Genomic DNA, 6,585 nt, shown 5'->3' with positions numbered 1-6,585 from the left:
CCGCCAGCCGGTGCAACTGCAGCCGGGGGAACTGGATCCGAACTGGTTCTCACGTGTTCCCGGTTTAGATGCATCGCGTGCTTTCGTCGTATATGCCACGTCGACCGGCCATCCTCCGATCTCGAAATCCGTGTCACGTGTCCAACACGGTGGCGGAGACGAGTTCCGTTTTCTCTGCCCCCTCTCAAGGCTTCTTGTTGTTTCCGTCTGCTTCTTAGGTTCTTTCTTTAGAGATAGTTTCTTATATCGAGAGAAGATGAAACGTAGCGTCGGTTTCGAAGCTTTGTGCAAGTGCGGTGACTCAACGATACCAAGACAGACGCCAAGATATGGGGAATTTATTATTTCCGATCGGGACAATTGCGTCGGTAGGTTTTTTGCTGAGTGGTCGAGTTAGGTTTAGAGGATTAAGGGAACTCTTTTTATCGTAGGAATAATTGTAGATACGTTTCTTAATTAGACTATGTTAGATTTACGTCGCGTTAACGCAAATTTTCATTTAATCGTTTCGTTCAGCCAATTTACAGTTTGCCATCGGGTTTCCATCGTAATCGCGAAGGGGAATTTCAGAAATTTGGTCAATATCTGTTATAGTTTATTTTCCTCCGCGCGGATCTCGCAATTCGATGAAATGAAAGAGAAACTGCAGTATTCGACGATACTGTGACAAATGATTTTTTCCAAATTATAGAAATTGTTCTTGTGCCTCCGGTTTATGTAATGCGGTTCCGTGATGTGTCTAGTATCCTTACGCGCGTTCTGTAACTCGATAAAACAATAATTTACTTTCCTAATGAAAGTTAATGCGATGGTTACGAATTATTCTATCAGAAACAGAAGAAATGAAATTTCTGTACGTTCAGTGTTAAATTGTTCGTGTCGCGTTACAAATAACGAAGCTATCGTATGGGAAATTGATCGAACCATGAAATTGACACACAGGATAAACATTAAACTCTTCTTAGGAGTTTCATGGATCGAGTCACGATCGATTGTTGTTCATTGGATCGATTACTGTATCTTACTCTTATTCTATATTTGGATTTATTGTATAGGTGCGCCGTGGCGTAGGTCAAGAATAATTTGGCGTTGATTTCTTCAGATTTGGCTTGCGAGTAGCGTAGTATTTTCAGTGATCCTTCGACGAAGTGGAAACAACGAATCGAAAATATTCTATTCCCGTTTTAGCTTAGTTTTATGTAACGTGATTATATTATTCACAAACTGTTGTCCCGGAAGAATAGTGACATAACCGCGAAAGAAGTAATTTTCTAGGAGATTAGAAAATTTTATTTAATCATACCTGTATTTAAATAATACAAAACTGTTTGGTATTACATAATCTTGGAATCAGAGGAAATTGCATATTTTAGTTAGTTTTTGTTTCATTAAAAATATTAAATACTTATACAATTTTACAGTTCCGTTGTTGATCTTTCAATGTAATGACACGAAGAATAAAAAAATGAAAGTATAAAAAGCTACATTATAATATGTTAGTAAGTAACAGTAAACAAGTAGTACGTATTTTAATAAATATAATAAGTAACAAGTATCATAGAATAATTATGAAAAACAACAAGAGATAAACAGTAGTAATAACCAGTAATTCTGACAATTCCTATTTCCCCTCTCTTCGACCAGAAATTACAGCTATGAAACTAATCTGCCTCATAGTATTTTGCCTGATCAGCGTCGCAACACACGACTGCTGGATCATCGTAAACCGTCAGCGAAAATCCACGGATCAGCAGAAGATCTCTACTACTCTACTTCTCGTCGAGAATCGCCCAGTCCTCGTTTTCGAAGAGTTTTTAATCAAATTGCATAATGTTATGCGAGATGCGATGACGCGATAGCGATCTTCTCCTATTCGCGACACGCGGTATCAGTTCTTCCGGATAATTTTGCACAAAATGCGAACGCAATACCGACGTTTACATTTCAGATTCATGAATAGAAACGGTATACAAGGGGTTTTATTTCAATCTTTCCACGATATCTTCAAGATTGATGGCCAATGAAAAGAGTATTTCAAACGAATGTTAACCTATACCGAGGGAAATCTGATATAAGGGATGTTACGGGAGATATATGATTTTAATTTACGTGAAATATAAAACTCTCAGGATCGGCTGTGTTTTTTTATTTTTATTCTTATATAGTTTTTACAACGTTTTTTTTCTATCAGAATATATACACACGTTCCTCTCGTATATACGTACGTACACGTGGAAGCAAAGCTCGTAAAAGAATAAATTCACAACGCGTCGACTATTTCAGATAAAATTTGCTTTAGAATCATCCAGTTATTTCTAGATGCATATATTTCGGATTAATTGCGTTCTAAGGAAGTAAAGTGCCAATAAAGTGTTATGTATATTTAATTTGATATAATTATTATAATGCATATACGAGCCGTCTGATGGTAGAGATAGGAAGATATAAATCTTTCAGAAATAATTAATAAATCCACGGAAATTTGTATTGAATCTGTCGAATCCTGCAATTCGAAAAATTAAATAAAATTTAAATAAAAATTTTTTAAATAAAAATAATACAGAATCGATTGACGTTAGCGTGCGCGATTAAAAAATTGTTTCTTCGTGAAAAACAGAGAATATAACTTATATTAAGTCACGTTATTCTCCTTCGTTTATTGTTTAAGAGAGAATCTATCAGAGAAGAGTAACCCTGAACCATTTATTCCGTGTCAGCTTTGAATTAAAAATTTCATAATCTCGTTTTAACATGTTCGTTGTGTAAGAATATGAATAATGTTAGATTTTGAAATGCAATCGAAAGGCGAGGGCGAGCCAATCGAGAATGATGACGCGATCGATAATGATAAACACGATTACGCGTGTCAATAATTTTCAGCAATATATTTCTTATGGTTGATTAAATCGGTATACGAAACTCGTGAAGTTACCAGGCTACTAATTACAGTTGCACACAAGCTTCGTGTATGTTGTAAATTTGTATGTATTGCGGGACGCGTGTTTTACATGTTCTGGGTATCTTCTGATAAAACACACGTGTAAGTACAAAATGCTTGGTAATTTTGAAGCTTATATTTTAGCAGCTATAAGACTGGTATTCTTTCTTTTAAGGAAAACGTCAGTTACAATTTAATCTACCGCCGAGGTTAAAGTTAACAGTTCCTTTGCACTTGTGTGATTAATGCGAGCAAAAGGTGATTCCAACTGCAAGCTGTAGTCAAGAGAAACGTGACGCGTTATTTGTGACGAGATATCGAGATTTCCTGTGTTTCATGCGAGTTTTTACGCTTCGCTTTACGGATGACGTTACACGCGCAAGTCGTGCTTTGTAAAATTCCAAAATAGTCAGAAAGTATGTAATGTTGTAACCGATACAGTGTAAAGCATCGGATTACTTTATTCTTCAAAAATGTATTCCCGGGTTTCCCTATTAAAACGCAACTTTATCCGCGATCTTCTCGAATGAAGGGTGTTTTATCGCTCGTTTTACGTTCCCATTAAGCTTCTCGAATATCTACTATTCAAAATTACGCCTAACCTACAGGTAACAAGTTTCCACGCCCAATAGCTTACCCTCCAAAAACATACGGATTCCTCTATAAAAACTCACCTTTGCTCGCGTCATTCTCGAGTTAAAGATTCGATCACTCGCACCGCGTTTCCTCTAAACCTCTCAATTAGCCGCTGTCCAAGGTTGCATCGAATCGATAGGTAGAAGATTTACAGTTACGGGTGACGCAGTTGCCGGTTGGCAAGAGACGAATTACCTCGTAATTCCGCGTTAAACGGCGCCTTTGCTCCACGTAAACGCGTTCACGAGCACACATTCCTACCTCTACATGTATTGGCCGTGTGCATTTATATGTGGAGAGCGAAAAGCTCGGGCGCACACGCGAGCTGAGCTGGGACATCTCTCTTCTCTCCGCCGCGGCTCTTCGTAGGAAGGTTCCACGGCGACCGACGACGGGTGTCGGTGGCACGGAACGCTCGACGTCGACGTCGTACAAGGACAAGGCCACGTGGTCACGGGCGGCTGGGACGGACACGTATACAGATATATCGGCTACCAGTCATGCTACGCTGCCACCACCACAACAGGCTCGTCTATAATCGACACCGTTTACCATCTCTGACCTCTCCGCGGACCGCTACCCATCGTGTCGATCCAAACCAATCGAAATCACAGGGATAAACCTTGTTATTTTCAAAGACTGGATCAATTTTCCCAGGATTATTCGCGTTGTACGCGAAGAAAGAAGTTTTGTTGACAAATCGTTCGAACTTGGTGATTCGTAGTCGATCTTTAGTGTCCCTAGACGAAATTATATCAATTTTCTAGAATTATTCGTGTCGTATGTACAAGAGGAAAACATGTTGCTACTATCTCTAAGAACGATGAACTTTGCTGTGTTTGTGGATGAAATTTCTCGACGGTCATATCCGTTTTATATTCGCAAAGAATTTTATCGACGAATCTTTTCAATTACGTAATTCTTATTAGGAGGTCTTTGAGCGTCGTGCGTTGTATATTACGAAAGAACTTTTTTGACGAATCGCCTGAGTTTCGTGATACTTATCAAGAAACTTTAACCATAGCGAGTTTCGTTATTTTCGATGGAAACTGAATTTCTTTCAAGTTTTCGAGGATTACCTGTGTTTCATATTACAGAAGAATTTTATCGACGAAGCTACCGAATATCGTCGAGCTTTGTTATTCCTTTTTTTTTTACTGGAAATTGGAGCAGCTGTTTGAAAGTTATTTGTGTTACTTACTTAAGACAATTTGACACGTAGAAGAAGAACGAACTGTTGTAGAATCCCACTTATTTCGGCGAAGTCTTAATTGGTGTCAATTAACTCGTTTAGTTTCTCCCGTTAAATAATTGTCCCCCCTATATTAGTTTATAAGCGTTAGCGAGAAACGAACCGAGATTTCGTTACATAGTAATAGATATATTGCCAGTTAGAAGACGGAAGGAGAATTATATTTAGGAAAATGGCTGGTGTTTTCGATCAACACGCTATTATATATTCTATTTTTTAGCTTAGGAGTTTGTTTATATTATGATAGATCGTAGCGCAACTGTCCGTGAATTTGACAAAATTAGTAATCGCAACGACTGTGTTGACAATCATTGTATAATAAAGATACTGCGACTTGGTTACCGAATTACGTACAGTTGCCGCCGTGTCTGATCTTTACGAATCTATTTCACTTACAGCTGAATTACACGGTCACCGACGCGCTTCAAATATCTGTCACGTGTTATCGCAGAAAAGGACGATAAAAATAAATATGACACTAGTAGAGAACACTTTTTTTTTCACCAACGTAGAATGGTGTATACTACACGTAAACTATATACTATACGTGAACTATATACTACACGTGAACGTTCCATACGTAATTCTAACGTTCGGTGCTATAATAGAACATCCATAAATATCCTGCGCCCAGGTAATCGATACTATCCCACTGCAACACAGTTTCACGTATAGTGCCACAGTGATACGTACAATACGATTTAATTATGTGCCAAACAATAGGAAACACAAAGTCATCCTCTTGCATTTCATGCTTTAAATTTAAATGTTTCATCATTTGAGATTTGTTTTATCAGGCGCAATGGAAGTTTCTTACGAGTCTATGCTGCTCTGTCCTTTTGTAACTTCTCCTTTAACCGAGAGATAAACGTTTGTACTGTTTAAAGTTCTCGATGATTCTTACGATTTTATTAATTACGAATAGTCGTGTTCCAAAGTCGAATGTATCTCGGTTGGTCAAACGATCTCGTTCTAAACGAAATTTTTATTGGACCTTTGTTTAACGATTGTCTTAAAGTCGATCTTCCCTGTAATATCGTACGAATGTTGACTTCGTGTTAACGTTATCAATTTATCACGCGCACAAAACATGTTCGCCTCTGATACATTACTCGGTACAACAGGATCATTTTAATGGAATTTTCTTTATCATTTTATCATTTTAATAGAATCAATTACCGATTTTTAATAATTCCAATAATTTCCTCGCCAGTCTTTCCAAAGACATACAATAACAAATAAATTATATTTCTATGAGTACTCAATTCCAATTTTCAAACAATATTCCTAACCATTTCTAGCGATTAAATTCATTGAAATATAAAATTCAATGAAATCAAATCAGAATACTCTCCCTTTCAACTTATCGTGACTTATCTACTTATTCATTTCTTCAAAATTGTCTCATAGAAATAATTTTGTTCGGCAACGTATAGCGTAAAATGTGTAGGAAAATGATCTCCACATGGAGATTGCCCCATTTTCCACGCATCAGTGCTTTTACACTTCTTCCTTTCTCCAGTAAACTGAATGCAACTTCCTGACAACTGCGAGACGTCGACAGACCGTATCAGCGCGCAAAAGTCGCGTTTCTCGCACCTATACCGCTCAAGGACCCGGGCAAGGAACACGACGAAGATCATACTATTGTCACGGCCTTGAGAGACGACGCACGTGTACCCGCGCGACGTCTCGCATCGGCCTTGAAATTTGTACGGATCGACAAGTTTCGTGGTGGCCCCTTGCCGCGCTGTTACCA

General features: G+C 38.1%; 2 long non-coding RNA genes across 2 annotated transcripts in view; one reads left to right on the top strand and one right to left on the bottom strand.

The window, feature by feature from the left end:
- Positions 1-4,392, bottom strand: part of LOC117152541 — an 8,326-nt gene extending 3,934 nt beyond the window's left edge. Inside the window, exon 1 of the long non-coding RNA XR_004462926.1 lies at positions 3,613-4,392. This is a non-coding gene — a long non-coding RNA (uncharacterized LOC117152541). The remainder of the gene's footprint in view (positions 1-3,612) is intronic.
- LOC105682052 overlaps positions 1-6,585 on the top strand; it is a 128,356-nt gene that overhangs the window by 120,100 nt on the left and 1,671 nt on the right. The gene's annotated exons all lie outside the window — the stretch shown is intronic.

The sequence above is a fragment of the Bombus impatiens genome, unplaced genomic scaffold (genome assembly GCF_000188095.3).
Source record: "Bombus impatiens unplaced genomic scaffold, BIMP_2.2 scf_0060, whole genome shotgun sequence".
Lineage (NCBI taxonomy): Eukaryota > Metazoa > Arthropoda > Insecta > Hymenoptera > Apidae > Bombus > Bombus impatiens.
Note: the sequence above shows the minus strand (reverse complement) of the source record. Positions and strands in the feature narration are given on the sequence as shown.